Genomic DNA, 23,395 nt, shown 5'->3' on the forward strand with positions numbered 1-23,395 from the left:
TATATGAATTCAATCAATTTTATGCCTTCAACTTACCCTTTCCCAAGAAATGAAAGCGTCATCAGTTTTAGTATAACTATAAGCGATTGGCCTTTACTTTGTTAGCCTTCGAATTTAGAAGAAAAATCGTTGTTGCACCTTCACAAAGTACTGAGTGCAGTTTTTGCTTAACATGCGATTTTTGTTCATATACTGTAGTAGCACTTTGGTATAGCCCATGTTCTTACAAAAACCCTTATGCGATATATATTGTTTAATTCAAAGGGTAATTACGCCATAAAACAAAACTCAGCATTTGATGTCAAGATCAAATTCCTGCTGTCATTTTCCGCTGAGTATTCTCAGAAACATAGCTGATTTTATACAACAAATGCGCGCACAGCAACTCCACATACCTGTTTCTCTTGCCTGTTACTCAGCTATCAATAAAACCTGTGCACTCGTTTATTCTTTCTTCTATAAAATTTTGAATTGTGGTTTCGGGTGTTGCAGTACGAACGATCGGAGACAGAAGATATAAAATGGACTCATTGACTAATCAGCATAACTTTAGATGCAAATGCTATGTTACATGTGAAATTAAATAAAATTCCGCCTTTAAAAAATAAAAAAATGCAGAACATCTTATCCGATTAATCACCTTATTTAATTAGTAACTTTATTCTTCTCTCTTTGATTGGAGCAAATCTGGCTAATACATGCTGATTGAACTCTAGTATTCTTATTGTCAGGTCTTTTTCGATGGAAAGATAACCAATGGTGATAACTTTCTTAGAACATTCAATTTCTTGAAAGTGTCAATTCTTTTTGATGTGAAAAAAACTTTTCTTCTTTTGCTGACGCCATAGGCACAGTTAATATTAATTTCAGAAGCTTTGTAGATTCACTAAATATTTTTTCTAGATTATTGCGAACAATTCATTCTAGCAAATTCAGTCCCTGACAGTGGTCCGAATTCCCCTTCAGTGTAGACTGAAGAGAGTTCGTAGCAGAGATTAGTGTTATAAAAAAAATGTACATTGAACACTCTTTATTCACAATTCATCTAGAAAAAAATAAATTGTGGAAATGTATCGAATGCATACAACATTTCTGCCATAAGATGTCCTGTAATTTTAAACCGGTTTTTTTCGAACACTCTCCTGAATTGCACTTTGCTTGTTTTTGTCTAAGCCTTAATTGCAAGTTTTTACTCAGTTGAAACCTGGGCAATTTTTATGTAAGTTATTTACAGAAGTCATGGTATACAATTCATTCAGAATTTGAAGGTTATTTACAGAATTAAAGCACACACAATAAAATTACATCTGATAACTAATAACCAAACAGGCTGATACAAAAGAGGTACTGGTATATGATTTGCGAATGTTCCATATTCATACATAGGGCTGCCAACTGGCATACATAGGTGATGGGTACAAACTTCTCACCAGCTCCTTTATGACCGTTTTTTTCAAATTTGTACCTAGTTCGAAGCAATTTCATCTAGTTCGCAGTATAGATATGGAAAAAGTAGCTGTCATTCTGTAAACCCAAACCTGTTACCTTTCACCATGTATCAACGATTAATACATTTTGTTCACCTGTTTAGATAATTTTAGAGAGATGACAGAGACTGTATCAGGGAAAATTTGAAATTTACTTTCAAAGAATTTTATACATTTATTAAGAGTGGAAAAGGACTTCTTACAGCAATTGCCTGTAATTGAAGTAGAGAATATAGGCCTTATGCAGAGTCATTCTGACGCGTGATTAGTGCCATTCTAAGAGTTCAACTAACATATGTTTCCTGCAGCAGTCAGGCCTTTAGTGTGTTGCTAATCATACGTCAAAACGATTCTGCATAAGACCCTATATGTCTAAAGAGTAAATTTCATTTTCCAAATTCAAAATTGTCACGTAAAGATTATTATACTTTTGTTCATTTGTTTCGATAATTTTAAGGAAATGGTAGTTACTGGTAAATACAATCAATTGATCAATGCCGATCGATCAATTTCAGTTTCTCAATTATAGCACAATATATCTATTAAGCTTATTAGTGAATGTTCTAAGGTAATACAGAAGATATGTGCTAATGCACTTCTGTTTACTATAGTACATTTCCTTTCCATGGATAGGTCCGAACAGAGATACTTCACGCATAGACCTATATCATAGGGAATTTTGAGGAGGTGCCGTTTTTTTTTATTTTAGAGAGTTGGCAACCCTATTCATACATCAATACACATACATGTGCGTAAAAGAAAAAAAAAACTACATTACAAATCATCCGTCTTGCTTGTTACACAATGCGCGATGAACACAATATACTTCCATATGAGGCGAAACAATGCTTATCAATGTCATACGTTCTGGAAAGCAACCTTGAAACCCGCGAGATGTAGGAATAGCATGTTAGCTGGGGTTCAATACATCTTCGTAATATCGAACCTGTCTTATACTGCACTCGAAAAGACGATAAGTAATTCTTAATTACTGTCACCTATATTTTTAGAAAAAAATGATTGAACGATTAGGGTGTTTCAGATAAAACGTCCAGTGCTTATAAATTCGAAACGGCTGAGAATAAAAAGATAAAACAAAAACTGAGATAGGAAAATGTCATAGGGCGCATCACATGGTGTTGTTGTGGTGACCCCCAGGGCCCTCCTTCAAGGGGGCAACTTCAAATTTTCAACTAGGAACATGTATTGATTCATACCTCATTCAATAGTACTTGAAAAACGAAACAACTTTTATAGGAAACAATTTTCGATTTGGGCCACCGTTTTTAAATGGCCGCAAAAAGTGGGTCCTATATCAGATAAAACGTCCAGTGCTTATAAATCCTAAATGGCTGAAAATAAAAAGATAAAACAAAAACTGAGATAGGAAAATGTCATAGGGCGCATGACATGGTGTTGTCGTGGTGACCCACAGGACCCTCCTTCAAGGGGGCCCAGGGGCCAACTTCAAATTTTCACATGGGAACATGTATTGAATCATACCTCATTCAATAGTCCTCGAAATACGAAACAACTTTTGTAGGAAACAATTTTCGATTTGGGGCACCGTTTTCAAAATGGCCGCAAAAAGTCCTGTATCAGTTTGAAGTTGGTACCTAGGCCCCCTTCACTGAGTTTCCTGAAGGTCACCACAACAACACCACTTGATATGCTTTATCATCGTTTCTATCTCAGTTTTTGTTTCATCTCTCTATTATCAGCCGTTTTTGATTTAGGCCTATAAGCACTGGACGTTTTATCTGATACAGAACCCACTTTTTGCGGCCATTTTGAAAACGTTGGCCCAAATCGAAAATGGTTTCCTACAAAAGTTGTTTCGTTTTTCAAGTACTATTGAATGAAGTATGATTCAATACGGGTTCCTATTTGAAATTTTGAAGTTGGCCCCTGGGCCCCCTGGAAGGAGGGCCCTGGGGGTTTCCACAACAATACCATGTGATGTGCCCTATGACATTTTTCTATCTCAGTTTTTGTTTTATATTTTTATTCTCAGCCATTTCGGATTTATAAGCACTGGACATTTTATCTGATATAGGACTCACTTTTTGCGGCCATTTAAAAACGGTGGCCCAAATCGAAAATTGTTTCCTACAAAAGTTGCTTCGTTTTTCAAGTACAATTGAATGAGGTATGATTCAATACGTGTTCTTATTTGAAAATCAGAAGTTGGCCCCTGGGCCCCCTTGAAGGAGGGCCCTGGGGGTCACCACAAGAACACCATGTGATGCGCCCTATGACATTTTCCTATCTCAGTTTTTGTTTCATCTTTTTATTCTCAGCCGTTTCGGATTTATAAGCACTGGACGTTTTATCTGAAACACCCTGTATAAAAAAGAGTACATATAAAGGCATAAATAAAATATTTAGCCTACATCAATCATTTCTGTGTTAAACAAGTATAGTTCGTTAAGAAAGTCTACAAATGTTAATCAAGTTTCGAAATTTTTGGGAGGTCCGGACCCGGTGCCTTCTCCTTCGTGGCTACGCCCCTGAGCATTGCTAACTAGTCCCAAACTCAATGTGGGGTTCCCCATCATACAGTTTTATGTGGAAATTATCAAGAGTATAAAATATACTTATTTTATAAATGTATATACTATATACTAATATATATATATATATATATATATATTAGTATATAGTATATACATTTATAATATATATATATATATATATATATATATATATATATATATATATATATACACTAAAATATATAAACATGTATATACTAAAATACTATCCAGAGACGGGGTGGGTGGATTCTACATATTGACTTATTAATATTTAGTTCACAAATTACTGTATAAGAAGCCTTTATTATCTATATAAGCTAAGAATTAACTTGTAAACGCGGGTCTACTTTCATTTGTTTTCTGCTCTACTACATATTTTCTTTCATATTTTGTAATTCTGCTATAACTTTTTTTAATTGTCATTATATTGATTTGCTTCAGTATAGTCCCGAAATTTAAAAATACGAATGCATAAAAACAAATTCCATTTGCTAATTGGTAGTGAAATAAAAGTCAGAAAGCTTATTTAGCGCGAAAAATCTTCTTCTTCACTGGAAACCGTGCTGTGTTGCAGAATTACTGCAACGACCAGAGCCTTTAACTTCTGAGATATAGGAAAAGGGACTTAACATTCGCTCCAATTGCCGCGTTGAAGGAATCTGGTCGTTGTAATCTCGCCGCAACGCAATATAAATTAGAGGCTCTGTGATGAATTGTTTTTCGCTTTTTGAAACGGATTAACGGAACGGATAGTTACAGAAGTAAAAAATATGTTATTTAAAGTATATATGGGAGTATTAGAAAGTATTTTTTTCTGTTCTTTACTACCATTGCTGATATTTTTTTTCTTGAAATATTTTGGTCGTTGCGCAACGCTGCAACACTAACATTAGCCACCACTGTCTGTTGGTAGTAGGCATGAAGTTACGTTTCAAGTATGTAACGCATCGCTTTTCATTACGTAATTCTACAATATTGTACGTAGTTCAACAGCTTAACACAAAATCCAATCACATAGATCCCGCTGGGAACAAAGGAGCTCTATGAGGTATTTTGTGGATCCTTGACTGAATAGTTAAGGAAGAGACTAAAAAATATTTCGTACTATATAGGGAAGAAACATTAACATTACACAAAAGCAATGAAAAAATACTACAAACGTCCGAAATGTGGAAACGAATGGAGAAAATAAGTTGGGTAGAGCGGAAAACAAGTGAGAAGGTGTTAAAAGGTCAACGGGTCACTTCCTGAAGGCGCAGAGAAGCGTAAACATGAACGCCTACTCCAGCGGTAAGTGAACAACGGTCACAGACAGATTTTCTTCACCAATAAGAAGCTGCTCACCATCTAAGCGATTTCAATTGCTAAAACGATAAGCTATACATCTCATCATCTCGGAAAGCCTGGGTCAAGGTTCCCAAAATCCAGGGAGGTTACCATGTTGCGGCAGTCTTGGTGTAGTAGGAAGCAAACTATGTAGGCCCTGCATGTCTTCATTTCTTGTGAGAAAGACGTGAAAATTGGTGCTGGACTGTACCAAAACACTGTGCTGAAGCATGTAGTAAACGACTTGCTCATTACCTTGTGCAGAAAACCCCAGTGGATTCTCCACCTGCCCACTATGTGAAATAAACGCAGGAGTGGCTGGAGCATAATATTCCTGACTCATATCCGTTGATGGCTGGTGCTTAATCTCCAGGATTACAAACTTTGCGCACTGCTTGTCTCCAACAAGAGTCATCCTGCTAGTTGACAGTTTGAAGCACTATTTACTGGCTGCAGTGGGTGGTGACATTTCCTTTGGAGACGGTACATGCTGTAGACGAGCGGCCTACCAGATTCTAAGTGTGTATGCGAATTAATGGTGTTTTGTAATATGGTTGGTGCAAACTGTTGTGAGACTACTTAATGCTTTCTTCACATCGTATAAAGTATATTAAATTATCTTTCACCATATTGCTCGTTCTCGCTTTTTCCATTGTAACAGTATTTATATATAATCGATAGATTACATAGAGCTTAACAAAATGATATTTTTCAGAGTAATTCTTAACTGTAGTTTTCAAGAAAATTCAAAAATACTATTTTTTGACATTAAAAATTAACTCTTGTTCTTTGCTAATCTGTTGAAGTTAATAGCTTTTATTCTGCGGGAGAACTTATTTATTCAATTATTTACTGTATACGAAACATACACAGTTGAGTAGTAGCTTTTACCTATTATTGTTTTATTTCTTCTAACAGTGACACATATAATCCTACCAGTAACACCTAATCCTACCAGTGACAATAATCCTACCAGTGACACATATATTCCTACCAATGGCATATAACACTACCAGTGACACATAACCCTACCAGTGACATATATAATCCTATCAGTGACACATATAATCCTACCAATGACAATAATATTACCAGTGACACTTAATCCTACAAATGACATATAACACTAGCAGTGACAGAATCCTACCAGTGACACATATATTCCTATCAATGACACATATAATCCTAACAGTGACAGACATCCTACTTGTAATGCAATTTCAGTTTCTAGGATCACATTGACTAACATGTTACATAAAATAACAATTTTATTAAATTGAAACAAGTAATCATTATATAGCTTCATTATGAATTAAATTAATAAATCGACAGCATTTTATGAAATCAAATATTTTCTTTCTTACAGATTTATATTCTCATATTTGGAGCCATTTCACCAGGTCAAACTGTCGTTCATACTTTTGGTGGAAGTCTGCGATCAAAGCTGTTGAGCAATACAAGATCGCGACCATCCAGATCACGAGTAAATACACCAACATCTACAACAATTCAACCTTCTATTAGGCCTGAAGAGCAAAGTACAACAAACGGTAGAACAACTGGTACCAACTCAACAAATTCTAGTACAAATTTATCAAGAAACCCAAGCTTAAACTCTGGGGATCTAGTTGAAACCATTAATACATTGTTTGCTGGAGTTAATAGACCTCTTAGACTACGTACACCGATAGGGTCTGGTACTCCGACCTCCCAAAGAACAGTAGCTATTAGGACAACGTTACCGCCATTTTCTGCTTCTACAAGCACGACCACTCCTGCTACAAGCTCTGTTACTAGCAGCGCCATCCCAGCTGCAATGATTAACCAGAACAGTAACAACGAAATAAGAAGACCAGCGTCCCATAGCAGTGGTGCAGGAAGGACTGGACAAAATGAATCACTACCTTCAAGCGTAATATCTACTCCGATTGGTGGAACAAACTCTTTATCAAATATAATTGTTAGACATAATAGTACAATAATAGAACGAATTGAGAGAATTGAAAGAATTCGTTTTAAATAGAAATATGTACTCTTTATAATAAAATAATGCAAATAAAAGTGTTAAATTAACATTGATATTTCACCCTAATATTGAGAATCCTGTGCCCCGCTGATTATGAAAACTACGTTAGAAAAAAAAGTACAAGTATGGCAGCCGAGAATATAATTCCTATCTTTGAAAATACAGGAAACCTTGCAAACACGATTTTAACATGTCTTCTGTTGTTACTGGATTTTTATTATGGGTTAACTTCATAAAGTTCATTCCAGTTAGTGTCCTTACTAACTATTTAGTATCCTTACTACTTACTAACTAGTAACTTACTAACTTACTAACAAACAATGACACTATTTTCAACCACAACAACAAAGTGTCTTATTATCAAATGCTAAAACAAGAAATCTCCATTTGTGTGCATACCCACCTTCCATAACGCGCCTGCGGCGTTACTGCGTGGGCCCTATTGCTTCGTCCTATCCTAACGTGGGTTATGATACAATGTAACCACCTTCAATTGATTGGTGGCCACTTTTCGCACATTTGCACTATGCATACTTTAACTGAAACTATACAACAACGCCGTCGCCAAAAATAAATAAATAAATAAATAAAATAAAATAAAAATAAAATAAAAAGCATTCCTACTTTTCGTGTTTGCTTCAGGACAGTGTTGCCCACAAGACAAAATAATTCTCGTCTCGAAAACGAGATGAAAAAAAAAATCAAATTCGAGACAAGACGGAAAAATTTCTGGTGTCTTGTGGGCAAGACTAGTTAACCCAAATCTTAGATCTCAAACACTGTTTTGGTGTTACACAATTCATAGTAGAATAAATTGTAAATTGATCAAGTAATTGTACCAACATAATGAAGAGCATTTACCAACGTTTTAAGATTCATATACACAGTACCGTAATTACGATTTTGTTTCGGGGAGGGATTTGCTAACTTTACTCTTGGAAATGTGAAAATTCTGTAAGATATTTTATTTACTTTAAAATAGTAAATAAAATTTCGGAGGACCTTAAGCCCGGAAGCTCCCCTTAAATACTCCACTTCATATGAAAGTCATTACATATACTAATATACTCCAATAATAAATATAGTTTAAATGTGATATCACACCCTTTGTGGACCTCTCGTCACATGGAACGATTTTGATAACTCCTATACGCAGTGGCGTATTTAGGGGGCTTCCGGGCTTAATCCCCCGAAATCTTATTTGCTATAGTAAAGTATATGAAATATCTTGCAGAATTTTCACATTTTCAGGCAAAGCCTCCCCCGAAACAAAATCGTAAATACGCCACTGCCTATACGTAATTAAGAAAGAAATATGAGGGCAAATTTTATACATAAATTTGCAAAACGAAAAGAAAAAGGCTTTCCGAGACTCAAGACGAGAGTTACCAAAAAAAAAAAAAAAAAAAAAATGGAGACCTGACAATCGTCTCATCTTGTGTCCAACACTACTAACGCTCTTATTCTCTTTGGAGGCAATCTCGCGCTAATATACGGGCCCTCTAGCTTCTCCCTACCCTAACGCGGGCTAGATACAGTACCAGCTTGTAATGACTACCTAGCATAGTTTCGTGGGCGCTTTCAAACAATTGTACCGTGTGTACTTTATCTGTAAATATGCAAGGACACCATCAATCAAAAAAAAAAAAAAAAACTTCTGTATCATTGGTACTCTTCGAATTTATGTGTAAGGATATAAACTGGACCGTGTATTGTAAAGTTAACCCTTTATTATCAGACATACGTGGTCTGTCCAATAAATAAGCGAAATAAGCGAACTGATGTCATAAACACTGTGTTTTATAAAGTTAAGGTACATCAATCTTATCCCCTTCAAAATGTTTCTCATTTGTAGCAAAGACTTGTCCCATCTCCGTGTCGATTGTTGAAAACATTCCTGGAAGTCTTCATAAGTAAGGCTCTTCACGGGCTTGTAATTTCATGTCTTATAGTCTCTATGTCCTACAGTGCCACCCCTGCATGACCATTTTACATTTGGGAAAGAAAAACAAAATCACAGCTGGTTAAGTCTGGTAAGTAGGGAGTATGATCTAACGTTGTGATCGAATTATGGAATCAGAAACTCGGGGACACAGAAGGTCGACGGTGGCCCTAGCCTTAACTCATCATTGCAGTCTTCACAGAAACGCTTCATCCACTTTAAAAGAGCTGTTTTCTTCAGTGCGTTATTTCCATAAACAGATCTTAACAGTTCATGAATTTCCTGAGAATTTTTATCTAGTTTCACCAAAACTTTCTTGTTGATTCGTTGTTCCTCAGTTCATTAATATTCAGGAACAAAAACAGGACACCACAAAACCAATGCCACCTCTAGCTATATGCTCGCCTCGATGGTCTGGCGGTTACTGTCATTGCACTGGGTCACCTGCCAACACAGCAGCAAGTACGCGTGGCCTAACTTCATCTCAAAGTCACCCTTCAAGCTAGGTTCGCGTATTTATTGGACATTATTTACGATTGTCAGGTGAAATCCATTGGAAATTCGACTTTTCAACAGAGAATGGGTGCTTTTAACTGTTGTTTCAGTGTTGGTATCTTATTAGAGTCCTGTATAAGTTTAACGGTGTTAGAAAGAATTGAGTAAATAAGAAAAGAAGATATATATACATGAAATAAGTTGTAAATCTCTCACCTGCGATGTGAGGTGTCCCTGGTTTGATCCTAGACCATGTGAGTTAATTGTAGACGACACAATGTTTGTGGATTTTCTCGAGATTATCCCATTTTCTAGCACATTCTATCAATTTCTTTCACAACCATTAACTTTCCTTAGTCATTCATTTTCTTTAACCTACAGTTCATAAGCGCAGGACATACAACTGAAAGTTTCATGTTTAATTGCAAATATTTTTCTTCAACTTTTAAAACAGGTTGTCCTATTGACCAAATAAAAAATTATCGACCGGTAACACTGCTATCTGCCCCATCTAAGGTACAGTAGAGCGTCCATTATCCGAACGTCGGTCAACCGAACGACCGCTTAACCGAACTGTGTACTCGCTCGCACCTGTTACTCTCCCACCCTACCGTCCATCATCCCCTTCACTCCCAAACCAAGTTTCCCACAGTAGTCGCCGCACTGAGCCACCGCTGGCGGAACATTGCTTCTAATGGGGCCTTCATAAGGCGCTGCTGACCGGCGAAGCCGCCAGTCGCTGTGTTTCAACAATCAGCACACTTCTGTCGGTTTGGCACTGGCTGTAGAAGTACAGTACAGTACAGTACAGTACAGTTCGATTATCCGAACAAACCAGTTTTCCGAACACCCATGTCCCCCAATTACTTCGGATAATCGACGCTCTACTGTATTTGAAATTATTATATACGAAAATATTTACTCATATGTACGGTCAGTAATATCTCCCTTTCAACATGGTTTCATGCCAAAGAGAGTCAACTGTAACTAATCTCTCATAACTTACACATTTTATAGCTAATCAAGTTGATAGAAAGGAACAAGTAGATGTAATTTATACAGATTTCTTCAAGACGTTCGACGTAATTAATCACGATATACTTCTAAGCAAACTTGTGAATTCAATTTTTCACAAAACCTTCAACAATTTATAGCGTCCTATCTTTGCCAACGCAAACATCGCGTTCGATACAAAAATATTTTAACTGAGGAATATGTCGTTGACTTTGATGTGCCTCAGGGATCGAACTTGGGACCTCTATTATTTATATTATTTGTTAATGATTTACCACCTGTAATAACATCCTCCCACAAACTATTCTTTGCTCACGATTTAAAAATCTATCGTAGTATCTCCACGAAATTAGAAGCTATTTCTTTGCAAAGCGACATAAATTCTATTTTCCAATGGTGTGAATCAAACAAATTGCTGTTAAATATTAAAAAAAAAAAAAAGTAAAGTAGTATCATACACCAGGAAAATGAACTATGTCCGCAATGTGTACACTATTAATCAAACACCAATTGACAGAGTAGATTATATAACTGATCTTGGAGTCACTCTGCAGTCAAACCTATCATTCGATATTCATGTCAACAGAGTAGTTGGTGAGGCCTTTAGGAACCTTGGCTTTGCGATGAGATTAGGAAGTGATTTTTCTAACATCAATGTCCTCAAAACACTATACATTGCCTATGTAAGTTCTAAGATGGAATATGCAGCGATAATATGGGGTTCTGATAGTAAGAAATATACAAATAAAATCGAAAATATTCTAAATAAATTTGTGCGCTTTTTAACATATAAAGAAACAGGGATATATCCGAAATTTGAGAAGTATGAAGATCTTTGAAGCAAATATTCATTACAATCACTTGAAAGCAAGATTACTCGCTTCATTTTATCTTCCTTGCATAAAATAATTCATAATACAGTAGATTCAGAGTATTTATTATCTGAAATCAAACTTCACGTCCCACATAGAGCAACCAGACCCCATAACAGCATATTCCATCTCTCAGCGCAAAGGACTAATGCATTGGATGTATCGCCTGTCAGAAAAATGTGTTTATTGTATAATAAGATGTCAGAAAAGCACCCAGAGATAGGCATTTTTAGCTATAGACAGAATTTTACTCTAAATAAATAAGGTGTAGATCATATTATATGTATTTGAAAGTATTTTGCTATCGTATTATTTTGTTATCATATGTGTATTTTAAATTATATTATCATGTTGGAAAACTGTAATTAGGCATCCACCTGTTATTTTCTGAAATAAATAAATAAATATGTTTAAAATATTTTTCTGTATTATCGTTTATAAAAATAAATATATTTTTTTTAAAAAATCAACTTATTTGTTATCCTAAACTTTTGTAAAGAAATTAAGTTTAACCTATTGTAAATGAACCTTAAAAAACGCAGTTTTGCATAGCTCGGACGATTCTGAAAAAATTACCCGCGTTATGCCAGGTATTCCTACGTATAATTTACCATTTAGCGAGAATTTTGAGGTTTAGTGTTAAAAAATATGACAACCTTACAACAAATTTTAAATTTTATTATTTTTTTCAAATCTTCATGCTTTCATAAATCTGAAAATTCAACACTGTAACGTTAATTCTGTCGTGAACTATTTTACATATGCCCTGATTCTAAATGTTTATGCAATATAGGAGATTATCTGGAATAATTCAACGCAATAATGCATTTCAAATGTATATTAGGAGTATGTTTAGTACAAGGGGTCCAGAAGCATGTTAAAAACAAAATTTACAGAAGAAATGAATGATGCAAATAGTTAGACGTAACATAACGTAACCAAATCTAACCTAACCTAACATAAACTAACCTAAGCTAACTTGAACTAACCTAAACTAACCTAATATTAGTAGAAATAAACGAAATTCTATCATTTTTTGGAAAATTATGCGGGACTCCTACACTAATATAACAAACTAAACTAACCTAAACTAACCTACCCTACCCTAAACTAACCGAATGTGAACAGGAATTACCAAAATTGTAACATTTTTTAGAAAAAATAGCTGGATCCCTTCTGCTAAACATAGGCCATATATTATTATTCTTGAACGTATAACTTGTTCGACACCTTAAAATATTGTACATTCAGCTTACACAAGATGGTTCCTCGTTACATCTATATCTTTCTAGTTACAATAGCAAGGATATTAAAACAAGTAAACAAATCGTCATAGCAACGCTAACAGACAAAATCTCAATATAGTACACAATATTTAAATTATTTCTTTACATAATTTCTTCTCCTTCTTCTTCTTCTTGATAGGTTGTGCCTTTTTAAATAGCTCATTTTGCCCGTAAATACAAATAATACTCAGAAGTACATAAGAATTACACATTATATGGTTGTAACAATACCTTGAATAGAACTTCGTATTACAATATAGAGTACATGAATGGATGGTATTATTACAATGTATAAATTTCAGTTACAAAAATGGAAATAAAACATGTAAAAATACAATACAAAAAAGGCACAGGACTTTTACTTTCAAATTTTTTGTGTCCGTAGCACTATACTTGCCTTCTCTTGAGCTATAAAAGATCGTAAAAAGAAGAAAGGTTTTGTATAGTTCATTCGGACAGACGAGTATCGTATATGTAAAAGTAAGTCTGCTAATTACATTGCAAATGAGCTCACCTTTGGCATTCAATGCATTGGATCTTTAATTCATTCGATAAACGTTTCTTGAAACAGTCCAAATATATTAATGAAAATATGCCCTTATTCTTCTCTTCATCTGATACATGTTTCCTGGCATTCGATCTATTTTACTTTACTTCGCTCCAAATTCTTTATCTTCCCTAAATCATCTACTTTCTGTAAACTGTATTCTGACTTCAGGTGAACAGAATAGCTATTGCGTCTTCCACGTTTTTTTTTTAAAAATATTCTCGATTAAATATTCTGCAGAAAACATCCCCTTTTCCATTTTTTCTGTCTTTAATGCGTTGTTAATTCATTGAGGTAACTCTTTAGATAGAAACCGGAACACTACTTGGGAGAATCAATTTGAATTGCCGAAAGTAACCAACATTTCGTAAACTGAGGGTGTACAAGAATTATCGTGTGGCAAGACGTCAGGAGTAGAGCTTTACAGTGGGATTAGGTCTACAGCTCTGTTATGTTAGTGATATCGTAAAATGACATTCCTTTAACTCGATTATTTTTCACCCATTGGTCAATGTCAAAATTGACTTGTTTTTTTTTTTTTTTTTTTGAATGAACCATGAAATCTGAGATCAAATTTATTTAAGTTTATGGTTCATTTCAGCAGCGAGAACGTAACATCGACTTAGAAGTTAATGTGTTACCTCAATCACATGAGCTCCCGCCGCAAATCATACTCGGACTTTCCATGCCAAACGCGAGTATGCTAAGTCGCTTAATCACGATCGAATCAATCCACGATCAGGGGACTGAAAGAACAGTGGAGCGAAAATGATTGAATAATTCCATTTTCCTTACAAAAATCAATGGGTGCATTGAAATTGCGCGAACTTTCAATTCCTTATCTGTTGACATAGATAAAACCTTAGAGAGCAGCCAACAAAATTGGAAATTGCGCAAAAAATATTGTGCAACGTTGCCATCATTACCATAAGCATTTCGATTAATAGAAAGTCACCAAAACGCCAGTAGTTTTAGAAAAAATCCAAAGTTGTGGATGACAATAGCATTTTCAGTTATCGCTATTATGTGTGCACGGGTGTCGATAGAGATGAGGAGGGGAACATATCCCAGTCAATAATTTCCTGTATCATGTCTAACTGTAAGACTCTGCCAGTAAGATTAAGGCTTCTTTCACATTGATGCGGTGACTTGTCGTCGCCGTTCGAGGCAGTTTACCAGTTGAGAAGTGTACCCTTTCATATTACGCGGAGTTTCGCCGTGGATAAAAAATATGCGAGCTGGGTTGCTGTGCAACTGAAGAAACAAAACCTTGTGACTCTTGTCGTGTTCTGGTGTTGCGCAAAAGGTGTCTTCTATTCGCCTTGTTAAACAAACAGAAAAAAGGTCAGAGACACATATGGGTTCACCTTTGTTTGTAGTGGGAATTCCATACAGACATAACCTGGCAGAGAGTTCATGTGTAAATATACTACTGAGTTGTACCAATCGTAAAATAGGAAAGGTATGTAAGTTTTTCCCAAATGTAATGTACGTTGATTTGCAGTTCCTAGATAGGTCACATTTCACAAGACATGGGCTACATTTAAAGAGCAATGGGAAGCACCTTATGTGTAATAAGTTTATTCAGCTCATAATCTCACAGTCTACTGCCTCAGGTGATGCAATATCTCTAGCTCATGCTATTTTTTTTTTTTTTTAGATCAATAGAGTTTAATGATACAGACTTAGCTAAAAATCTGCAAGCGGTTATAGCACAACAGATTAATGTAAAACAAAGCCACGCTATTGATTTTAAAGTGGGCTACTTTAATGTTCAAGAGATCAACAATAAACATGTAGTTTTAAATGACTTTGAGAATGATAATAATTTAGATATCTTAGGTTTAAGTGAATATTGGTGCAAAGAGGACGAAATTGTGTTTAATAAATTAGATGACTATGTACTTGTTAATAGTTTCTGTAGGAATCACCGTGCTCACGGTTGGGTACTTTTGTTAGACAAGCTCTCACTTAAGCGTACTAAGTTAGACCTTGACTTTCTATGCACTGAAATCGATTTCAAAGCCACAGGTATCGTTATTAATTGTCTTAAGTTGGTTTTCGTATCACTATACAGATTCCCAAACGGTAATTCAATAGTCTTTCTAGATAGGCTTGAGGAACTGCTAAACTTATTAAATAGGCCTATACATTATTCGGCGTAAGCTCTAAACTGAGATAAACAAAGCCACGTGAAACTAAATCTCGCTGATTTGCTGTTGTCCTACCGACGCTTGTACTCCTCCGCAAAATAGTTCATGTGATTGCATTATTACTTTTACTATGAAGCTTCATATAAAACTGCTATATTATTATAAATGACAAAAATATAATACGGATTATCTAATAATACTGCAATCGAGTGTGGCTAATGAAACAATAGAAATAAACACTACGCATGCGCAGTAATTATGGCGCCAACTCAACTGTGGACGGGTGTTCTGCTTTTAAAGTCTGAAAGATGACTGGCATGAATCCCAGTTCATGAATCCCATGAAACACCAACTAGGCAAACCTTTACTCACTAAGCAACAATTGTTTATGAGCGAAATTCAAATACTTTTTTTTTTAATCTTTCGAGTTTCTTTTCTTTTCTGCTGCTGCTGTAAGTATCTGGACAACACGAGACAGTATTGTCAAAATGGACGTGTATAATTTGCTCCTCCCCGTGGGGAGTGGGAGTGATACATCACTAGCCAATCGTATTTGTGACAAGCGGAAGGATACAAATATTTTGTTTATCGGTGTTTAGAGCTTACGCCGAATAATGTATAGTTTTAGAAATTTTAAGGTAGTTATAGGTGGTGATCTAAACTCTGATTTTGACGTAACAACAACAGTGTAGATGAATTAAAAAAATGTTACGGCAATTTAATTATAGTATTACAAATATGAAGCCAACAAGAGGTCTAGCTTGTCTTGATAACATATTTATAAATTTCAATTTATGTCAAATTCATTGTGATGTATCAATATTTCCTTTTTCTGATCATGATTGCGTATGGATAAAATTGGATAAGGCACTATTAAGTAAGGAAGTTGATGCCTTGTCCACAGAATATAAAATAGTTGTCTCTAGGCCAATCACTGAGGGTAAAATATCTGAGTTTAAGAATTCACTCTGCAACATGAATTGGTTTGAATTGTTGTGGAATTACAATTACTCTAATGCACTGTTTGAACGCTTCTTGAATTTATTTCTCTATAACTTTGACATATTCATCCCACAAAGAATCTGTAAAGTTAATCAGACTGTACTTAAAAAGCCACACAAGGAAAATAATTCCACGTGGGTATATCTCTCAACTTTACTCAATGAAGTGTGACGTAATGTTACATCTAAACATATATATAAGAGAGAGAAAAATGAAGTAACTAGGTCAGCCTACCTGAAAGCTAGGAAAACATATAAGCAAGCTCTTAATTAAGCGAGAAAGCAGTATACTTCGGCAAAAATCTAATCGTCTGTTAAGAAGTGTAAACAAGCTTAGAATGCAATTAATTCTATAGTTAAGAGTAATCGGAACTGAGTTTACCCCAATCCAGAAGATTTTAGCAATTTTTTCCTGAACTCTGAAGATGAAGTACACAATAATATTGACAAATCTGATCTAATGGTCAATCTTATGGAACAATCTGTAAATCCTATACAGGATAATTTTGTATTCAGAAATATATCTCCCCAAGTAGTTCTCAACATTGTAAATAACTTTAAGTGTTCAAACAGTGTTGATGTTTATGGATTGTTGAGTAATCTAATTAAAATGTTATTGATTGTATTGTTCTGCCACTTACCCATTGCATTAACCAATGTCTAACACAGGGAATCTTTCCCGAACATTTAAAATTATCACGAGTTCTGCCTGTCTATAAAAAGGGGCCCGAAAATTGTCCATCTAGTTATCGACCAATTTCCCTGGTACCAGTCTTCTCAAAAATTCTTGCAACTGTGATACGCAGTTATGTGATCATCTTGATAATTAGTGATTCACAGTTTGGTTTTGTAAAGGGTAGACCCAGGCCCGTATCCAGGGAGGTCTAGGGGGCCGGGTCCCCCCTAAATTTTTGCGGGCCCCCTCTAAAATTTTCACGGTAGGCTTGCAAATGAACTATAATATAGTGATGAACTATAATATGGTTGTATCGGGCCACCCCTAACTTCAGCCGGGCCCCCTCTACATTTTTGGGCTGGCTACCGGCCTGGGTAGACCTACTGTTGAGGAATCATTTCGTTAGTAAAGAAGGTTATTAGAGACTTTGAAAACAAGGATTTTGTTCGGGCAACATTTTGTGATTTAAGCAAAGCCTTTGATTGTGTTGAACACATAATTCTCCTTAAAAAAATAGCGTACTACGGTATCAAGGGTTTAAGTTTTAGGTTATTCAAGTCTTATTTAGAAAACCGTAAACAAATTGTTTTTGTAAATAACAATAAATCTGGTATTGCATCAGTTAAGTACGAAGTACCCCAAGGTTCAGTACTTGGGTCACTTTTATTTTTACTAATGATAAATAATCTACCTTACTTTTTATCTGCTTTCTCTATATTATATGCTGACAATTCGACCTTCCTAAATACTAGTCCTGATCTTAGTACACTTAACGCTTAATGCTTATGAAAATACATGGGATCAGATTGTGATTTGGTTTAAGGCTAATGTTTTTTTACTTAACGAGAATAGAACTCAACATATGACTTTTAGTCTAAAAGAAGTGCCTGTTGAGAATAATTCAACACCTGTGAAGTTTCTAGGTATTTATATTGATAACAAGTTATCGTGGGAACAGATTATTATTTATGTTTCTGGGAGACTCTCAAGAGTAATATATCTGCTAAAACAACTAAAGAATCATGTTCCTGATAACCATGTCAGATCAACTTGCTTTGCTTTTTTTCAGATTATAATTTTGTATGGTATATTATTTTGGGGTAACAATTATCATGTAAATAGCATTCTTTTAATACAGAAAAAGGCCATCAGAATTATTTCAAATGCAGATAAAATAGCTCATTGCAGAGCTTTGTTTTATCAATCTTAAAATTATGACAATAATCAATCTATACATTTACACAGTACTCCTCTACATGAAAAGTAATCACCAAACTTTACAACTCAGGCAAGACATCCATTCGTATAATACTAGAAGCAGTAAATTCATAAATGTCCCATATCAACGACTGTCTAAATCATTAAATAGTTATGAGACAATTGGAATAAAACTGTATGACAAGTTGCTGCATCACTAAAAGACGAACATATAGATAGATTTAAAAGTAAGTTATACAATTGGTTAGTTGCAGGCAAGCCTTTTATCCTTTGCAGGAGTATTTTAATTGTTCAATAGAAGTGTAACGTATTTTCTAATCTCATTTATTTTGTAATGTCATTTCATCATTAATTTAGTTGTAGATCATTATTTATTTATAGTTACGTATCGATATTGTATCACATTTTGACGTCTATTGCAATGTATAGCTTAACGACAATAAAATTCTTTATTATTATTATTATTATTATTATTATTATTATTATTATTATTATTATTATTATTAGAGAAGTGGTATCTTGATTTTTCTATACTGTTTCCACAATTGATAGACTTGAGCAATACCATCCCGGTATTCCCGGTATTGATATATATAAAAGTTTTATCACACTATCAGGCAAGTTTTATCTATGTATCATTGTTCTTGCTTTCAACTCTTGATAACAGATTTTTATCAAATTAACAGATTTTTGATTGGACGATAGTAACACCAGTCTCATCTTTGAGGTTTGATACACCTGAATATTTATCGAAGAAGGGATCGACATTTGATTTATTAAAATTCATAACTATTAAGGTTTGTGGAGTAGGAGTTCCTATTTTAATATGTAGCTGATACTGGATGTAAGATCAACCAATCAGCACTTCTTGCCACAGTCATGAGCGAGCTATACTTCTTTAGAAGAGAGACTATAATATAAAAGCAGAAAGCTTACTATAAATAGTGAGACTCGATTTTTATTCCATAGTAAATACTTTGGTGTATTGATTATATCCAATTTTCGAAAAAAGTAACAGGTTTGCATTTTCTTTATCTTTTTGAACGTGACAAACACTCAGTTCCATGGCATTTGAGCGTATACTTTCATTTTTGAAATCAGCGAGTTGTGCCGCTTCATGGCTTCTCGGGGCGTTGAGTTTCGATTTACCGTTCTAAGTATCGTCCCTGGCGTTCTGAAACAAGTGAAAAATCATAATAATGTACGGTAATTATATTTTGGGCGTAACGTGACAGAGTATAATGTTTATAGATTCACCAAAGGATGGGAACAACTAAATAAGCAAGAGTATAGGCTACATCTTAAATTTAAAAGTAGGCCTATTCATACATTTAGAAAAATCAAGAATGAACAAGATAAGTGAGTCACTTCTTACCGGTAACGCGCCGCATTGGCTCGAAATATCTTTTAGCATGACTAACTTCAGCAGGGAAGGGTAGACCAAGATGAAAGTATGACATAACATAATAATTCAAACTCTAATGATTCTGTAATAGACATATACGCAGGTTGATAGAGAGAGAGAGAGAGTTGCCTATACATGCACATTTGTAATTCTACGCATCCCACACTTCGTACACAACGACAAACAGAGAGTGTGCTAGTGTGCCAAAGAGAGAAACTAAAACATGAACTGAAAAAAATTTCATTGTTGATTATTTCTGATAAATCCAGAAAGAAAACCTATTTGAAAAGTCAGTTTTGTGAAATCACATTAAAAGTTTAAAAAAAACATTGAATAACAGGAAAGAAACATACTGATACAACAGCGATTAGCATACTGAATCAGTTCATTGTTTTATTTAATTACGTAAAATGAATCATTTTCGTTCATATTTAGTTAACTTGAATCATGGTTCAGTACGATCATGGAATGATAGTAACATTACAATACCCTCTGATAATCATGTTACATTTGTACCCTTTCGACGGTCAGTGATAAATACCGTGATAGCTCCATTGAGTCAAAGTATCAAACATCTACATTGAACATAAGTATTGAACATCTGTAGTTTACACGTCCAGAAAGCATATGTTTACAACAAGCGCAGAACCACATACCAATCAAGAGAAAGAAAGAACATGTCAGTTAAAAAAGTACTTACCAATGTCAAAATTAAATTTCTACTCCTCCAGTCTTCCTCCCCTTAGTGACAACATCCTTTTCCTTTTCACCCCATAAATCCTACTACACTAAATCCAGAGTCATCTGCAAACCATCTTTCGAAACTTAAATCTACAAAAAAACGACCATCTTTCTAAACATATATTTCGTAAAGAGAGTGTTCATTGGTTGCCAAAAAACCTCATAAACATCCATAAGGGGCAGCGAATGATGGCTGCCTGGATCACCTTTTACGGTATGCAGGAGAAGGGCATGCTTTCCTGGAAGGTATTGTTATGGAAATCACTGGAGGTTTACGCAGTGTTCCTTGAAACATACCTGCGCGATTGCTACATTTGATATCGCCTTGCAAGCTTTAATAGACATACACGTGTAGGTAAAAATGCAACATGGTGTGATATAACACAGTCTGTCCGTAAATCGCGATCCAAACCCACTCGTGGATTCGTCTTCGATCACTAGGGAACCTTGTTCTTCCTATATAAATATGTCCTATCCCATAAATGCACCGCAGCAGTCCTGAACTTTTGATATCACGCTCAAGGGCCCGTAAACATCATGAAGCTTCCACCGAATAGGCACAAGCCCATTCTATTGAGTGGAGTGAAAACCAGTGACATTAAGTTAGCAGACATTCTTCCAATCGTCAAATTGGCAAGTTCATTGGACAACACGAGTCGTTGGAGTTTCTAAATCCAGATAGAACCAATTAAATATTTAAGCCGTCTGATACGTGCGAGTGAGCGGCGAATGGTCATATTAAATAAGAATCCCAACATAACATTAATTTTATCTAGAATGGTTTCTACAATATACAATTTATGAACAAACAATTACACAAGACCTTAAATAAGACACACCAAACGCTTAATTAAAGACTCTCGTACTACGAACAATCAGGGTAATAAAGTAACTGGGATGTCCTCACTCAGCATCTCCAAATGCGGACCATATTTTTCGAACAGTTTCAACAGATACTGCCCAATTTGAGCTCAAACAATAAAGATGGGCGTAACGACTAACACATTCTTTCGTACTGACATGTTCACTTGAGGATTGTAGTTCCTACAGAACTGCTATCAACACGCCTAACATGCCTCACAACTTTACACTGACTGTCGATTGACGAGAATGTCAACAATAGACGGCATATTTGCAGAGCTGCGAATATTTGTAGATGAATTCCACTTTTTGCCTCAGATGCAGGCCCGTGCTGGCCCACCGGGACACCGGGACATGTCCCGGTGCGCCCTCCGAAAGATCACATTATTAAAAAAATGATACAAGTTTATTTTTAAAAAATAATAAAGCTATTGGTAAAGAACACGTGATAAGTACCGTGGGCTCTTTACATAAGGCGCCCTTACGAAACCACATCAAAGATAAACGGTTTTATTTACTCTTCTGTATGACACAGTTCTGTACAATGAATACGTACTACAGCGTATTACTGTTGGTAAAGAACCCGTAAAGGGTACAGTGCGCCCTTTACGTAAGGCGCCCTTGTAAAACCACATAAAAAATAAACGGTTTTATTTATTCTTATATGTAGCACAGTACTGTACAATAAATACATACTGTTATTGTTGATAAAAACCGGTGAAAGGTACAGTGTGCTCTGCGCGTAGAGCGCCCTGCGAAACATCACATTATAGATACGTAGTTTTAGGTGTTCCGTATACCAGGTTTGTATAGTAAATTCATATAGTGGCTGTTGGTAAAGAATCTGTGAAGGATAAAGTGCGCCCTTATAAAAGACGGACTGCGAAATATCACATTATAAATATTTAAAAGAACATTCTGTATATCAGTTTTGTATTATAAATTCATACAGTTGCTATTGGCAGAGAAAAGATAAAGAGTACGATCACTTTTCAAAAAATATGTATAAAGCCAGTAAAGTAATTAACATGGGTCTATTTGGTAAGATAGTGTAGGAGTTTTTCTTGTGGCTACTTATTTATTGCAAAAATACTTTCAGAAGGTAAGCGCAATCGATGTATAGTTTAAACAATTCAAGTTTTTTAAATTAATTTATAAATTTGATTGTTCCTGTGTGTTTTAAAGCAGTGTTCGAATAATCAGTGCCTATTGTATATTAGAAATACAGCTATATTGATTTATTGGTAAATATTTAGCTTCATTTTCTTTGACAAAAAAATATTACAAGAACTAGAAAATTTTCTCTAGTAAGGACATTTTCACAGTTTAGCTATTTAATACATAAAATGGGGCCCGTATATCTACAGGATGTAACTTAATTAATATAACAATCGTCGGGAGGTGATTCCTGACAGCGAGATAAAACGAAAAGTATACACCAACCTGGGTGCAAAAATGCCTCCTTTCGGAGCCTTGATCACACAAAAAATTAACGGAAAAATGTAAAAACAACCATAACTCGAGAACAAAACATTGGATCGAAGTCGGGTAAAAGAGAATATCCATAATTTTTAGTCATAGATTCTATTAGTGCACAATCGTATATAGTGCAGTGGCGGCGCAAGGATGACTCTCAAAGAAAGTGGAATATTAATTCGAGTATTTTATGAAAAGTTGATTGAGGGAAATGAACAACAATCAAGTATAAGATATCAACAAAGGTAAGATTTCAACAAAGTAAATCTTTCAATTTACAAGAACACTTAGAATTCGAAAGAAAGAGAGATACACATGTGTGAGTGATCTAT

Source organism: Thermobia domestica, chromosome 5 (assembly GCF_964235325.1).
Source record: "Thermobia domestica chromosome 5, izTheDome1.hap1.1, whole genome shotgun sequence".
In the NCBI taxonomy this organism is placed as follows: Eukaryota; Metazoa; Arthropoda; class Insecta; order Zygentoma; family Lepismatidae; genus Thermobia; species Thermobia domestica.